This window comes from Haemorhous mexicanus, chromosome 6, assembly GCF_027477595.1.
Source record: "Haemorhous mexicanus isolate bHaeMex1 chromosome 6, bHaeMex1.pri, whole genome shotgun sequence".
Taxonomy (NCBI): Eukaryota; Metazoa; Chordata; class Aves; order Passeriformes; family Fringillidae; genus Haemorhous; species Haemorhous mexicanus.
In genome coordinates, this window is record NC_082346.1 from 30,413,248 (window position 1) to 30,431,288 (window position 18,041).

The 18,041-nt window shown below is 38.8% G+C and overlaps 1 protein-coding gene across 8 annotated transcripts in view; it reads right to left on the minus strand.

Annotated features, from left to right (window-relative positions):
* SIPA1L1 (signal induced proliferation associated 1 like 1) overlaps positions 1–18,041 on the minus strand; it is a 201,543-nt gene that overhangs the window by 131,743 nt on the left and 51,759 nt on the right. For 5 of the 8 annotated variants that reach the window (XM_059849637.1, XM_059849631.1, XM_059849638.1 and 2 more), the window contains one exon: positions 3,575–3,667. The gene's annotated coding sequence lies outside the window, so the exon portion shown is untranslated. Of the gene's footprint in view, positions 1–3,570; positions 3,668–18,041 lie in introns of all 8 variants that reach the window. The other 3 variants (XM_059849633.1, XM_059849635.1, XM_059849636.1) reach the window with 1 other exon arrangement.

An 18,041-nucleotide genomic window follows, 5' to 3' on the forward strand; every position in this document is an offset into this window, starting at 1 on the left:
AAATCCATGCTGTCAAATCCTTACAATCACTTTAAATCCAGGCTAGGTAGATTAATGCTAACTTGGTTGTGCCTAACCATTCTGGAATCAGGAAGTTTGCAGACATAGCATGCCCCATTCTTGGCCAGCCTATTCAACAGGTGCCTGTTACAGAAAAGAGTATGGATCATTACAATCCATACTATTAAATAATCTTTTTGGACAAAGAAAAAACATGTCAAGCATAAAACCCTCACCAGCTTAGAGACAGCCAAGAATTAATGGGACCCAGGCTTTCCTCTCTTCATTCACTCATATAGACTTACCTTCTGAATATCCAACTCTTTCAGTCTCATACACAATGAAATGAAGGTGAGACTTTTATTATGAACACCCATTCCCTATTAAAATGGACATATTTACCTATTAAAAATATTATTCTGTTTTTCTGAAGATCTCCAGTTCTCAAATACATTAACTTATTTGTCAACTATCACATACCAACTTCTACTAATTCACCACACTGTTCTTAAACATAAAAGAAGATAAAAGTAGGCTAAGCACTTTCTACTTCTTTTTTTGCATTTAAAGATAATTACTGTAGATATCATTGCAATACCACAGTACAAATACTTAGCACAAAGCAATCACTAACTTGGGAACATACATGCATCCAACACATCCATTTTCTTTGACTCACAGGTGCATGTGTGCACAAGTACATGCATTCAAAATATGAAAGTGCACTCCTCAAGGAACACCCTACTTTTTTCATTAAGAGGCCAAGACTGTTAGCACTAATTGCATGGGCTCTTACTAAATTTCTTCAGACTCCTCAGGGAAGCAACTTGAACTACAAACCAACACAGTCCTAATAACAGAAATCCTTTGTATAATCACCAACTAAACCTTGGGGAAATCTCTGGAGAAAAAAGAATTAAAACCTGCAAATGTAAGGAAGGAATATAATTCTGTACAACTGTTCCTGGCCATTCAGAGAAACAGTACCCAAATAGCTCCTGCCTTCCTTTGCAGGGAACACAGCACTATGTACTCTTAAATACATCCCTGTGAAAAAGCAAGAATCACCAAGGCAAAGCCTTTTCCACCTCAACCCCACCCAACAAGGCTTTTTTACTAGTGAACAAATGAAGCTACAGGTCTTCCACCTGTCAAGAGGGAAAGAATAGTGCAGATAAAACCAACAATATATAACTAATGTCAACATCAGCCACTTGCACACAGTGGCCATCTCTTCCTCTTCCCTCCCCAAAGTCCTCTTCTTCATTTTAAGTTCAGGTCAAATAAGCAGTCTGAGGTTAAGTTTCATGAAGAATTTTACAAGTTTTAGTCTGCTAGTATCTACAGAAGAATGTGGGGAATTAACAAAACTAAGTTGATACTGCTGAATGTTTTGCACCTAAATATTCTTACGAATCAAATTAAGATTCTGTATTTGAAACAAATATCAGCTTTATTGGAGTGTGATACTGATCCTTAAAAAAGCTGCTTGTTAATATGATTACGTTCAACTCCCAACTGTAAAACCTGCTCAAGAATTTCAATAAACAAGACTGGGTTTATAGGACCATGAGCCTACACATTCATAAACAACCAGTAACCAAAACTGTTACTAAGGAAATAAATTAGGTTTTAAGTATACCTCTGTATTACTAAATTTGCTACAGGCTGGAATTTAAATTTTTTTTTTAATTCCACTGAGAAAAATTTCTGCTTTGAACAAAAAAATTGCATGCATATAATAAAAAGGAATTTACCAGCTTGGATGTTTCAGTGGTGTAATATGGTAACACCACTGGCAAAATGACATTTAATTGCCTCATCATTCTTTACGGAAAGTATGTGACAAGAACCCTAGACAGTGGAATCCAAACATAGTAGGGGGAAAAAATTACTCATTTACTTTCCATCAGTAAGGTAAACTACTAAGACTGCTCTTCATAACTCAAGATTGCCCTTTTTCACCGTCCATGACCCACTACAGTGTTCACTAGTATCATGATTCTAAATAGCCTCTTGGAACCACAAACTTTATTTAAAAGAAAAAAAAAAACAAATTTTTGTGTGCTGCGAAAGACACGGGCACTATTTTCTCCTCTGTGGTAGCTTTGAGAGCTATATATTTAAAAAAAAAACCAAACAATAATGATTGTGTGTAAAAGTCAACACTAAAGATGATGCCAAATGAAAAGGTAAAATGACTCAAGAGAAAAGACAAAATAATTAAAATAGTCTTTTCCAAGGGCTCTGCTAGATCTGTGAACAAATATATTTGTTTCCATTATGAATGTCCTCTGAAGGAAATGTTCTTTCACTACCAAAAGTCAAATGACAGAAGCTAAATCTCTGCCAGCACGATGCAGCTTATGCTGACAGTGTTTCAGAAGAAGAGTTTTAAACTGACGCTTCTGATACAACAACATCCTTCAAGGCAACTGCAACAACTACAGGGCAGATTCTCTCACATAAGAAAGCTATTTGTTTGTTTTGACATCCAACCGACTGATGAACCAATGTTACAAGGGAGGGTTTTTCCTTTGGCTGCAGTGGTTTTTTACACTGTTACTTCCAGACTGGACTTTGCATATCCTATACCTATAGGTTTCACTATGTGTTAATAAAAACATGATTAAAACATGTTCAGTGGAGGGGGTTATGTTTTTACTGCCTTGGTTGCAAATCTGTTTCAACTAATCTTAATTGAGATCTCCAGTTTTGTTCTTCCTGCAGTCCATAGCAAATTCTGGTCACCTCCCTCCAGGCAGCACTACTGCTTGCACAACCTGTTTAGTTAATTCAGGAAGCTGATCCATCCGAAAACAAATCCAACCCTGCCCATCTTTGCAAAACCAACACTACTGCTCCCCATCTCTCGTCCTTCCACACCCCAAACCCACACACTGCAATTTTCCAACCTTCTTCATATACCATCTTGAACCAGGTCATTACACACCTGTCAAGGACTTGCATCTGGTACAATGCAGACGTCAAGGCCGCATGAGCAAAACTGCAGCATCTCACACTCGTTGCATCCATTTTACCTTTTAATTAATTACATTACTCTGTGAAAGGACAGATCATGTACTAAAAGCCAGTCTTTTTCAAGGATCAGGCACATCCAGAAGAATCATCCTTTTCTTTCTTCCAACATGAGTTTAGTTTCACAAGAGGGTTAAAAGAAACCACCTACAAGAACTGCTGTGTTTCAGAAAATGTGACAAAAGCAGGCATTCTGTCACAGCCTGAACACAGTCCAACCTGCTTTTGCAAACCCTTCTACACATACCCAGTAGAAAGGGGGTGGGGGGAGGGAACAGCCATCTAGCTCCCTTGCATGTCCTTCCTGGAAAAACACCGATGTATAGAGGAAGCATTCAGCAACAGCCTAGGAGAGAATCTGGCACTCTGTTGCAGCCAGCCTACCGGGGTAAAGCATCCTGTTGGAGACCACCCCCTATACACTGCATGAAACATACATGCTATCAGCAGTTAAACACAGCACTGAGTTTGTGAAAACGAGCAGTACTCCAAAAGGTCAGAAGGTACAGAAAGCAGAACATGCACTCTTACCTACCCAAATTCCTGAGAAAGCAGACACATGCAGCTTCAGCAGAAACTCCCAAGGGACGTCACAATCTACTTCTGATGAATCATACCACAGCGAAACCTAGAAGCAAAAAGATCATGGGCATGAACAAAATTTGAATGGGAAGCAATCAAATGAAATATTTTTCAAAAGGTAAAGGGTATTCTGAAAATTGTGCTTGTGAGAAGCCAGAAGCAACAATGAAGGCTTATAAAACTGTCAATCTATAGATTTTTTGCACATAACTTACACATCTGAGAAAGCCTGTATGATAATTTTCTCACTACAACAATCCCAACCCTTCTTTTATCACCCCTTCTCTGAATCGTTATTTTCTTCCAGAACACATTCTGCCAGGCATTTAGAGATTAAACACACTTTTGGCAACGCCTGAAAGAAAGGGGACATTTAGCAGTGCTGTGGCCCACTTTTTTTCCCCTTACTGCTCAACATAAAGTCTGTAACACATGCCAAAAACAAGGGAGAGCAGGAGTTTTTATCTAAGTCACCAGCTGCAGTATCCTAAAAAGTCTCCAAGTGTAGAAGGAAATGTAAAGATTTCAGAGCTGGTCGTTCCTATTTACCAGGTCCTGTAAATTATAATCTGCATTTTTTCAGAATTACTCTTAACATCTGACCTCTGTCTATTGCTACAGAAGGCTTGCATCTCTAGATGATATGAGTCCTCTAAAATTAGACCGGGCAAGCAGATGTAACCATGGAGATTTATGCTGCAGTCCCGAGAACTCCGCAGAGGCACAAGCTGGAGGCAGAGCACATACTGCCAGTGAATTTTTGTCTACTCTACTCCCACCAAGCTCACGTGTTAGAGGAGATGTACCGTGAATCATATCAGAGAGATTAAAATCCAGCTCTAAGTAAGGAGTCTAAAGAAAAAGACCAAGATTCTTCTCCAGCCTGGTTTTCCCCAATCCAGTTCACTGCACAGCTACATGAGCACCTGTGCTGACATTAGGCAGAAAAGGTATCAGACAGGAGAAGCAGAGAAGGATGGCTCCTTTCAGCTGCAATGGCAGCATGAACTGCACATAAAGCCATGGTACAAGGGTTATGTGTAATAATTGTTGCTGAAATTTGATAGGTTGATAAGCAAATTTTACACCACCCATGGCTACTCTCCCAGAAGTATTTCTTTACAGAGTCGAATAAACTCAGAACACCTACCTGTTGGCAACCACTAGCATCAACAAAAATTCTTTAAGAAATGCCAAATAGTGTTATCAATAGAACTCAAGAAAATAATTATTGGTATCTTTATTGAGCAATTAAAAATACAGCTGAGAGGTTTTTTATTGCAAGTTTAGGCTTAATTTCACACAATATTTTCTAAATAAGACCTTGGTGAAATGAAAAGCATCAGCAAAAGAGCTGCAGTACACAAAAAAATAACAATGCAGTGCAGCAAAAGCAATTTATAAAAGGCAGAGAGAATTAAAATCATGTTTAAAATAAGGCAACACTCCCAGGAGAGCTTCATTTTAACTTTCATATTGTCAACAAACTGAGTTTGCCTTTTCCATTAGAATCACATTCTAATTCTAGGATAGAAAAGCTCAATTATAACTTAGCCTAATTATAAGTGTAAAATATAAAGTCTATTTGTTTGTCATTGCAATTTAAAGTCTATTTGTTTGACATTTTGGCAAATCATTCGGGTAGAATGCAAAACAATAATTTCCATAGGTAGTGAATGGCCTTCTGGTCAAGAGAACCATTTCCTGTTTTTTAGGGTAAAATTCTTTACAAATTCAAGCATTGCCAAGACATCACAATTCTGACCCAGAACTCTCCATTTCCTTTGGTGTTAAATTATAGACCTGCTGTGTAAAGATGAGATTTTTTTGTTTTTTTTTTTTTTTTTTTGGTAAAAGATTGCCTGTGAAGCTCAATTGTGATTGGGAAGGCCGCCTACACAGCAGAGAGAGTGAGAAAACACACACTTGTAGAGCTGAAAAAACATAACTGTAGGCGTATGTAAGGAGGGAGGGAAGAAAAAACTTGGTTCTACTGAAAAAGGCTATTTTCTGACATCACCCTTGAACGAACCAAAATGTGTTAATTGAAGACAATTCAAGGGTTGTTTGCTATGTTCCAGTTATCAATATGCAGTACTACAAGCAAGAGGAATCCTTGCAGATTCATCCCTCTGATCTCAGAATCTGCCACCTGCCTAAGGAATGCTTCACTTTCTCCACTTCTCTGCCACAACCTGCAAAAGCTGTTCTCATAAAACAGCAAGTCACCTGCAGAAACAGCAGTTCAAAGCTTTTAAAGTCTTATATAATTAATAACATCAGAAGTATTGAAATTGTAGACAAAGACTGTTCAAAAGCATAAGGAGAGAGAATGCTATCTGAAAACACTAAGAGTAACTAGCATTTAATCTCAGAAGAATCTAATAGTATTTGAAACAGCTGAAAAAAAACACAAAAAGTTCAGATATCTTTCTCACCCAGACTTATAAAAATTTCTTTTCCTCCCTACACTACATAGACTTCAGTCCCTTCATCTCCTAAGAGATGTAAGCAGGCCTTTCAGGATGTCCTATTAATGAACTCTGATTTTCAAAAGAAAGAAGGAACAAGCACCAGTGGAAAATATCCTTCTCAGTTTACCTTCGGAAGGCACCGCCTATGAGCATTATAATTCCTAAATAAAGAAGCCTCTATCAAGTGTTCTCATGCCATCATAAACATATGAAAATATTTTTATTAGCTCTGTCTTTCTCTTCAGAATAAAAACAAAAGGCTTTTGACATATGTGCTTTGGCTAATTATTACCACAATTACTACCAGGGGAATGAAGACAGCCAGGACGAGTTTCACCAGTGAACTTCAATAAACATGAGATGATTCATTGCAGGGAAAAGATGCTGCTTCTCCCATGGTGTGGGACATCAGCCTGCAACCTATTTTGCAACCAGTCACAAGCAGCCAGGATTCCAGCACCTAATTCCCCTGAGTGTTTGGGCTGGTGACTTCAAAGCCCAGTGCCTAGCAGATGACTGAATTCCTGCACCCACAGAACACTGCCACAGCAGAAAACAGCTCACAGAGCAGTACTCCTGAGAAGCCATCTGCAACCAAAGCTTCCACAGGGTTCTAAGCTTCACCTCCAACCAAACATGCTGTCACTGAAGACGCTGAATGACAAACTGATAAATAACATTACTGCAATGTAAACTCAACTCTTCTACAACTTTTCAACTATAGGATTGTTAAGGACTAATGCCTATTACACTTACACCTCAGAAACACAGGCAGGACAGGACTTTGAAAAGCACCAAGCCTGACCTGACCTAAACTATATGGCAAGAAAAAGCAGCACACTCAGCAGTCACAACTAACTTCTTAAAATTACTTATAAAATGCTCCTGAGACTCAGTGAAGCACAAATTTTTCTGGGTCAGAAAGACAGGGATGAAGTATCAATGGGAGCTATAAATCTCACCAACAGGAGATCCTCCTGAAAAAGAAGAATCTGAACCAATGAATATGAAGTGGCAAAAAACAGAAACAAGAAGAAAAAAATAGAGTGATGTAGAAACGAGCCCAAAATATAATGGTCTATAAGAAGTACTAAAAATTGAAATCCCTTATTCTAGAAAAGCTGGAGTTGTTTATTAACTAAGATGTGTAGGTTACTACTAATCTTTGACATCATAGCCATCTTGACTTTCACCTTGGTCAACAGTGAAGTACTATTTTTGACCTTAATAAATCTCTCTCAATACTAATGAACATGTAATTCCAATAAACAAAAAATACATTAAAATACAACACAACAAATGAATCACACACAGAATTTAAGAAAGCATATCCCTTCATGCTTGGCTTGTCAAGTTAAAGAACACTTGCTTCAAGAGTCACAGCCAGGATCTCTTGTATTCTCCATAAATTTCGCTTTTAGGTTAAAAAATAGTTTTATTTCTTCTTAGTGAAAACAGAGCAGCTCAAGGTAGTTTGGAAGGCTATCTTTTACTTTCAGGCTTTAAGGCCTCCAGTCAGACTAAAGTTATTAGGAAAGAAAAAAAGATAGAAGACCACAGAGGCTGTCAGAGGATACTCTGCTGCTGCTGACATTAAAATTCAGAGAGAAAATTGACTTTTTGCTTATCAGACATGAAGACATTCAGGGGTTTCTCAGAGATATGCTACTGACAAGGAAGTAGGCTGAACTAGTGAAACCTTTTAACTTTCTCATACTCTTTCATATATGGCTCAGGTTGGGGAAGCGTCTGGGTTTTCCCATTTTATGTATTTTTTTTCTCTCAAGGGTAGACTAGAAGTCTGGTGCAGATTTACAGCCTGATAAAAAGTTAAATACCTTTGACACCATAATTATACAGTATCCATCAAAATTAGTACCATTGCATTTAATTCATTAACTACTCTGCTGCCATGTCAACAGGAGTCAAGTACTGGAATTCTTAACATTTTTCTCAAAAGCAGCAGTGAAAATTTCATTTAAATTAATTTAACAGGAAAAGGCTTCTTCTGATGTTCACAACATCGTTCTCCTGAATTAAGTCATAACTTTTCCTGATTATTCACAACCACTGTGGCTTACAGACTTCTGTGCTGAGGGCAGTTTTTCTAGCCTCTAGTTTTTCTACAGTGTGACTGTAATAGCACACAAGAGGCTTAATGTTTACCTCTACTAACTGTACATTCTACAAGTAAAATACCAACACAAAGAAGATGTTGCTAAATTCAAAGAGCTCCTTGTCTATGAATTAATGCTTTCATCCAGACTTGGACTAACTGAAGTGAAATGTTGAGTTTACAGAGCACAACCATGAAAATGTGAACTTTGGAGTTGGTCCTGATAACAGTAATCACTTTAATGCAAGGAATGCAAATACAACAGTTCGTAATGAAGAAAACCATCAACAAATACACAGAGTTCACTTTTCTCCCCCTTCCTTACATTAGGTAATGACCCATCCTTCATACTAATATTAACTCTTTACAAGTTAGGTTTTCTCTTCATAGAAGTAATTCTTTTACTTTTCAGTCTAGCAGTCACAGCTAAGCTACAAAAGGACAGGATTTTACAGCATAGAATGAGTTACTGCTGCCAAAGACAGAACTAAAAATCTGTCTACAGCAGGAAATAGTGGAGAAACATTTAGAAAGGGCAAATTCAGCACAGAATTTGCACATCCACAGTTTGAAAAGTCACTGCTTTTCCATTCTGCTTTCCCATCCCTTCCCCCAGGTAATTTTAATCCACCTGTCTGCTGTTAAAAGAAAGACTGAGCTGGTGTCTTAACTGACTTTGGAATTTTAAAGCTGTTTGTCAATAAAAACAGAGGAAGCACTATAGAGAATATGCTGCTGTTAGGATGCTTTCACAGGATGATAAGTGTTCAAAGTGCCTAGCACATAAGATATACATCATTAAATAAAATCTAAAAAAGGAGAAATCAAGGCAAGAGAAGGACAATGAGTTGCCAGGGTCATCCAGCAGCCAAGTGTTCATCAATAATATTGGTCTTCCAACTTCTACTACCCATGGCAAAGGCAAATGACCTCTCTTTATATGAAGGCTTTTCAGTAACACTTCGATAAACTGCTAATACACAAAATTTAAGCAAAAACATTAGCTATACAAATGAGGTGTCCAAAACAAGAAGGCAAAGAGCTACCTAACAGTGAACAGATTAAAAGCTGTGAAGTGCCATCATTGAACATGTGTCACCAAACAACATGTGAAATCACAATTGCCCCATCTTTCACAACATACTGTAATATTGCAGAAGCTCCATTACTTGACCCTTTACCACCAAAAAGGCATTTAAGCCAGGAGTACCCAAAGGTAGGTTCTGGTTAAGTGCATTTGTGCTGTAAGCATCACTTGTGTAAGTCTCCAGCCCCCTTCACAGCACACCAGCAACATCCACCTGCTACAGAAGGAAGCTTCCCAGTAAAAAGTTGTATAGATGCTTATTTGCCTGTTAAATTCGCTAAAAGAGGAATTAACTACTTACTATAGTTTCAAAATATCCAAGATAATATGAAAAATTACACTATTAAGGAGAACTTATTGTCTTCAAAAGCTGTGAAACTGTGTCAAACTGAAAATCCTAGTAATCTCTAAGTTGCATACTCCATATCTTCTATCCCTAACTGAAAATTTAACCATAATAACAAGACACAATTCTTTAGCTAGAAAGCTTTCTGCATATGTAACCAAACTTCTGCTCTGCTATGTTGCAAGCCTCTATTCAAGGGGGAAAAAAATTCATCTACAGGGCCTTTGAGATAAAGCAGAACTCATTATTTCCATCCTACAGAAAAAGTCAGAAGTAAGATATTCCAGATATTCTCTCCTGCATTTCACAGAAACTGATCATCTGTTATTTTATAAGACACAAGCACCTTACATCTCCATTCCCATTTGATTCACTCGGCAGATTTGGTCATTTCCATTAGAGTTGGGGTTTCTCTGCCCATTCAAGGACCTTCATGCTTTTTGCCAGATTAAGATAACATTTAAAAGGATTCTTTGTTTCCCCAGCAAACTTGCAAACTGTTTTGTACTCTTCTCAGTAGACAGCTCATTTATCCACTGTTCAAGATATAAAATATTTCATAGTTGTCCTCTTGGTCACACAATGCTTCAGGAAACAAGAAAAAGTATTCTTCTGTCTGCTTAGACAGTATCAATATTATTACAGCTTGCATTAAAAAAGTTTTGTAAAGAATTTATTGAAAACAGGCAGTCTAGCAACTTGACCACATGTCTAGAGCTATGCATAATTCAAGCAAGCAATTTTACTTGTCTGCTTTGCAATTTTCCTATTAATGAAAATAATGTTTACCTCACAGGGGGTCAGAACGATTAATTTCCATGAAGAGCTTGAATCTAAAGCAGAGGATAATTTGATAGATCTCCAAGGAGAAAGGGTAAAGGAAAAACAAATTAGATTTTTATACTCCGTTTCAAATGAGAAAATATTTGAATTGCAGCAGAACCAGCTACAGAATATTAGTAAAATTGCACATTAAAAAAAGAAAACTCAGTGCTAATATAATTCTTCTCAAGCTACATGCCCAGCCATGAACAGCAGCAGCAGCCTCTTAAATGTCAGATTTTTATCTGAACAGACAAGTTTTGGAATCTATCTTGATTTCTTGTCCATTTCAAAGTTGCTGCCATTTCATTAATAAAAGGAGATGTTACATTCTCTAGGTGCTCATTTATCCATGGGAAGAAAGAGAATTGCAGAACACTCTGAACAAAATACTTTTAATAAACCCAAACCAAAAGCAAAACACAAGAAATATCTTGTGAATCCAGAGACTATTATTACAGCTAACTACTATGGATGCATGAAAGTTCATTCCCAGCTTCAAAAGCTCAACTCAAGGCCAGAAAAGCTACCCAGCTGGTATCAGTGGACTACACTGACACTGATCCCAACACTAGATCCATAACCTTCAAAAGTACCCTGGTTCAAAGCCAAATGAATAATTACAAGACACAACACTGAACTCAAGTTAGGAGATGAAGATATCAGGAAGACAGGGGTCTTCTGCTGTATTTTTGGACTGGAAGGGGAGTAAAATAGCACATTTGTTTATCTGCAGTCAAAAAACTTTGTAACTGAAATCCTTGGAGAGAAGCATATGCTGCAGAGCAATTCATGATTTTATCATAAGAGGAATACTAGACACCCTTGTTTCTAATGAAACTGCAATTCTAGGAAACAAACTAAGAAAATTATTCATATGAGAAATTAGATTATGAAGAAACAGAACAGCAAGGCTATACATTTTCAATGAATACATTAAACACTTCTATGTGACAATAACCTGAGATTCTGCACTTCAGTAATTGTTCATTCATGCTGGGGAAAAACATACCCTAGAAGTACAAGAGCAGAAGAGTGACTAATATAATGACAACACAGGTTTGACTTAATAAAATGACAAAGTACGGGGTTTTTTATTTGGATATAGAAAACAGTTTATTTTTACTTTGCAAAAAGACACTCTTTAAGGAAAGGTTCTCCAGTGTTATAAACTGCAGACCTCCAGCACCAGGCCAGTGTATTTGACCAAAAATCAGAGAAGCTGCAGGAGCCACTGTTAGATGTTCACCTAAAACTAAAAAAGGCGTGTGGAGAACACAACACAACACTGGCAATAAGGGAGTCTGTGGTTTTTCCAAGACACAGAACCACAGAGGAGGAGGTGCAAATATCTCCACCAGCAGCTGCACTCCTCCAGAAGACAGTCGTGCTGTTTTCAGCAGCTCAGCTCAGCCACACAAGAACCCAACTCACCCAGCCAGAAGCACCCACCATCCACATCCAGTTCTTTATTCAATACACTCTGTTTGTCAGAGATTCACATTAAAGAGAAAACTCTAATCTTAGACCAAGCTAAAAATTTCAAATGTAAAAGGAGAATTAGTAAGAGAAGCGTAAAACCCATATATATACTGAAAATGAACATTTATTTTTCAGTAATTTCACAACCCAAATAGCATCTTCTGCTTTAGTCCATTTGAGTCATAATCCACCACAGTCAAGAATTCACACAACATATCAATTCTTCATCTGCTTCCCTATATCCTTTTGTGCAGAACATAAACACTTTTCTAAATAAAGGCTTTCAGAATGCTGTCTGAATGTTCATCCAAACAAGCATGCCAGCAAAGGTTTATATTCCACCAGCTGAAAGTGAAAATAAATAGTGGCTATAAATCTTGAGGGAAAATATTAACACATTTTCCCTTAGTTTTTCATAGAATTATTTGTCCATTCATATCCAACAACTGAAAAGTTGCACAACTCGGTGAGCTACAGTAAGAGGAGAGTTAGATATTAATGCTATTAGTTAGAAGTTATGGACTCCACATGACATTCCTCCAAATACGTAGAATTAATTCCTCCAAATACAGGAATGTCTCCAGCAAAAAATGTTATTCTTTTACACTAAGTAATAGGAAATCTGAAGTCAACTAATCTCTCTGAAATACTGTCCACAGCATTCTTATCTTAAAAAACTTCCTGCATGTCTGAAGTAAAATCCAACAATCTTTACCTAATTTTTTTCCATTGCAAGAGAACATACAGACAAAGCTTCACACTGTTTTACACATAGGAAAATGTAGAAAAGACCATCTCAGATGCACTGTGGCCATTTAAATTACCTAACACTTTTTTTCCCCTATGCATTTGGAGACACACTATGAAAATCCATATGATGCCACTGATAGTGTCTACAAGGAGCCTATGCCAAGTCTTAAATTATTTTTATCCAGTCTTAACAATATGACAGCATCATTACTACAAATGCACAGTGATTGGCTTCTGGTGGGCTTAAGAAAAGCACGGGAAAGAAAACATTAGTCATGCATTACATGGAATTGAAACAATTTAGAGCAAGAACTTGGGGCACAAGCACAGTTTTAACAAATCCTACTTATAAAAAAACCCAGACATACCATAAGTGTCAGCCAATTTCAGAAACATCCTATTGAGGCCATACAGGGCCAGTCAAACACATTATAAAGCACATACTTGCTGCTGACTGGGGAGAGGCAGAGGTCTCTTGCCCATCTCTGGGAGTGTTGGCTTTCAGCAGGATTGATCCCTCAACTCAGCCCACCCTGCAGGTGCACACATCTGTAACCACAGGAGGTAGGAAGGAACAGCCAGGCTGCAGGAGAACAAAAGCACCACATGCCCTTCCAGGGGCTTGTGCCATGCTGGTGTAGCTGCCCCTGACATCCGGAACTTCCAAGGCAAAAAGTTCTGTTTTGCTAGGAAAATACAGATCCCATCCCAAACTGCTAAAACAGCAATTGCCAAGAAAGGGCTGAGCTCCAAGACAAACTAATGAAAAATCTCATCCTATCGGCTTTAATTACCTCAGACTACGGTTCATCGCTTTGAGGAAAAAAAACCACCTGAACTTCACCTGAAATACCAACTTTATCAGGTACAAGCATACTTAAAATCTTTTCATACACTCCAAAATTAGGCTTCAATGCACTTTTGACTCTCACTCCAAGAGATTCAGCACAAACATCTGAAAAAAAATACAGCAGGTGACTGATGTAAAGGGAATTGAAGATGTGCTTCTGCAGCTCTAATGTCTCTTATATTGGAGACAAATCAAGCCCAGACTGGAGCACCCTGTTAATGGACCTTTTTCCACTCATATGTATTGCAGATTCACAGAGTATGCTGAGTTGGAAAGGACAGAGAAGGATTGCTGGCCCTGCACAGGACAACTCAAGAGGTGCCTGTGCAGGGAAAGCAATGTGCCTACAAGCATTGTTCAAATACTTCTTCAGCTCTGTCAGGATGGGGCTTTGACCACTTCCCTATTCCAGCTGAGCCTGTTCCAGTGCTCAACCACCCTCTCAGTGAAGAACCTTTTCCCAATATTCAACTGAAATCTCTCCTAACAAAGCTTCATGCCATTCCCTTGGATCCTGCTACTGGGCATCAGAGAGAAGAGCTCAGTACCTCTCCTGAGAAGTCATAGACTGCAATGGGGTCTCCCCTCCGTTCTCTCCAGGCCTAACAAGCCACTGACTGCAGCTGGTACTTATACAGCTTTCTTTGTAAACCCTTCATTTTGCAGTCCTCCACTCCCTTATAGCTTTTTATCTTTTTTATATTGTGGTGCCCAAAACAGCACACACCACTGGAAGTGAGGCAGCCCCAGGGCAGACAGAGCAGGACAATATCCCCCCCTTGCCTGGCTGTGCCTGATTACCCCAGGACATAGTTGGTCCTCCTGACTGCCAGGGCATTGCTGACCTATATCCAAACTTGCCAACAAAAAGGACCCCCAGGTCCCTTTCCACAATGCTGCTCTCCAGCCTCTCGTTACCCAGTCTGCCTGTACACCCAGGGTTGCCACATCCTAGATGCAGAATCCAGCATTTGTCTTTGTTAAAACTTCAACCAGTTGGTGATTGCCCAGCCCTGTGATTTGTCCAGGTCTCTCTGCAGGTCCTCTCTGTCTTCAAGGAACCGACAGCATCATCAGCCATCTTACTGGCTGGCTTCAAGTATGCCTTTGAGTCCTATATCTAAGTCATTTTTAAAGATGTTGAAGAGAACCAGGCCTAAAATGGAGCCCTGCAGAACCCCACTAATGACCAGTCACCAATTTGATGTAAGCCCATTTCCTATAACCTTTCTCTTTTTATAGACACCCACCAAACCGCCCACCTTCAACTCCAGTTGAGCTTTAGCCACATAAATTTTCTCCCCACAGCGGCAAGCAGCCCCTCTGTATTTCTCCCATGACAGCAGATACTGCTTCCACTGGACATACGCCTTCTTTTTTTGCCTGAGTTCTAACAGAAGATCCCTGCTCAGCAAAGCCAGCTGTCTGTGTTGTCTGATTGATTTCCAACATTAAAAAAAAAACTGAACTAATTTTTAAAAAAGATCAGAAATTATAATCTAGCAATTACATAGAAGAACAATTTCCAGCTCAGTTTCAAATACTCTGAGAACATGGCATTACTGACATATTAAACCAAGAGATGTTTGGACTCCAAAATAAAGAGATCCACCATCGCATATCTCACTTCAGTGTCTGGGTACAGAATAATTAGCAGTCCCAGTTTGGACTCAGTAAACAGAAATGTTATACTTGAGAAGGAAATGTTTGCAAAACTAAAGATATGTATTTTAATGCTGCTTCAGGGGGCACTACATACTTGGCTATGATGATGGCCTCAAAGGACTTCACCATCACCAGGGTCTCAAGCACCATAGCACGTAAAGTCAACGTGCTAAGGAAACAACTCCACTGCACAGGGGGGACACCACACAACAAACCCAAATGCAGCACAGGACTACAAGATGCACACATTGTTAACACATTTTTAAGAATTTTACAGACATTCTCGGCAGACAGCTTGGTTGCACACTGAACACCCAAAATAGCTGGTTAAGATACCCGAGAACAGCTGTGGGTAATAACACAAAGCTTACTCTAGAGGAGAAGAGACTTCTATCACGCTGCTCACACACTTCTTTCCTTACAGTGTAATAGAGTCTCAATTTACAGTCTTAGGTTGCTTTCAACACTAACACACCTTGATGAAAAGTATTCCTCACACCTCTCTGGCTTTTTGAAATATTTGGGTTTTAACAAAACCCAAGTAAGGGCCTTTCCTCATATCTAGACTCTCCTATCACCAACCTCAAAACAAAACCCACCTGTTACCTGAGGGCACTTCTCCAGATAGGAATGCTTGCTTTTAGACAAAAGAATGCTCCTTGTAATCCCTGCACCAGGCAGCAGGCTGCACAGCTTGGCAGAGGAGGAGACAGGAATATCAACACTGTACAAGGCTCCAAAGGAAAACTACCTTCAGCAAAGCGTGCCACCAGCATAGTGAATGCTCACAGACTCACTCTTCTCACTCAAGCACCTCACATTTTGCATTAAATAAGTTACAAAAATAAATCCCAATATGTTACAAATCAAATCTTAACTAACTGTGCATTAAAAGAGGAAAACTATTAGAGCACATACAAAAGGATCATTTCAGGGGGGAAAAGCTGTAATCTGTCAACAACAAACATAAATAACACCAATGTGACTAAAAGAAAATATCCCTTGAAAATAAAGGTAACCTACAACAACAAAAAAACCCCTCAGATTCATTATTTCACCACTCAAGAAAAGTCCTGAAACCCTTCCTCCCTGTAGCAGGCAGGGAGAAGAAACCCCAGAAAAACTGTGAGGGCCTTGGGAGGACCCTCTAAGCAAAACCAAGCCAAACTATTCCAAGTCAGCTCACACCAAGAAAAAACACACAGTGTAATGGAAGACTATTTTGGCTGTATGGTAATTAACACAAAATAACTCTGGCTGTTGAGAAAATATTATAGATACTCTCCTCTTAGAAATTGTCCACCAAAATGTGATTTTCCATCAAGGCAAATTCTGGTTCACATTCACTAATTTGCTAAAAAAGTGTGCACACATCTGGAAGGAAAGGGGGAAAAATGAGAGAACAGCAAGATGCCAGACCATTACTTAATGAAATTACTGGCTAAAGCCTACTCACTTTTTACAGAATTTTTTGTGGACTTCAAGAAGCTTATAAATATATCCTTCTGAGAAATACAGCCAAAGGATTTCCAACAATTTACCTTCAACTACAGTTGTTAATATAGTTTTAAGCATACTTATATTGAAAGCACAAGTACCATTTCTGAGTCTTCTGGAAGACTCAGAAATGACTTTTTTTTTTTTTTTTTTTTTTTTGAAGCTGTATTTTTCTTAGGCGTATTTCACAAACAATTTGTTTCTCAGTAAAATTCATACATAATGGGATATCTGCCCTTAAATAAGCTCAAGTAAAAGGTTCTACCTTCCTCTTCTTTCCTTTCAGGCCTTAATTGGCAGATGGTCAAGAGGATGTTTATAGTAATAGAGGATGTTTATTAACCAGCTTTCATAGGTTAGAGAAGCTGGTGCCTTAATAAAAACATTTGACAAGGCCTTTTAGTGACCAAAGCACTCAGAATGAAATGCATTCAATAATTCTATTTTAAAAATACTTCGGAAATACTGATCCTGAACTCACATGTGCAAAGCTGCTTTCTTATACTATACCTCTGTCTCTCTAAATCCTCAAAACACAACCTTCTTTCAATCTCGGTCATATTTAAACATTCCTTTAATTCACAGCAAGTTCCAACAACTCTCATGGAGTAAACAGTTTCCAGCTACTCACAGGTTTGAGAATGATACACTTAATTCCTGGTTGTCCTCAGACTACAATTTTGATTAAACATCCTCTTCTTTTCACCAAACTTTCACTATGTCCTTCAGTATGTCTTTCACTTATTAACCAGGTTACAAGTCAGATTTGCACAAAATTTACCCAGCTAACCACAGAAACACAAAAGCTATGTTAGCATACTGGATTTGCATGGATTACAGGAGACATTGTTCAACCTTACAAGCCAGGACTAATCCATCCTCAGTGCGCAACTTCCTTACTGGAGTCTTTAAACATTTCTCCTTACTACTCTTTTGTGAAACAAAAATGTCCCCACCTCAGAGACATAAATGAGGTAGGCAAACTGAGGGTCAGAGCCACTCACTGGGCATCCGTGGTGCCCTCAGGGCCTCCCCAAGGCAGTCAACCCACAGCCAAGTACCACACTCCTCCTGGAAGCAGCAGGAGCTGCAGAGGGCAGGAGTCTTGGCTTTTTCCACTCTCTCAGCCCTTTCATATTCTGTCATCAATTGGCAGCTGATGACCTGATGAACCAGATCAGGAGAGCCAGCTCAACTGGGACCTGACACATCTTCTCTGGCAGGTTAGCTCTGACAATTCCTACTCAAGTCGACTGAATTCCCAGACTAACTTGGGAAACTGCAGAGGATTACAAGATCTCAGTTTCCTGAGTAAATTCAGACTCGATTAA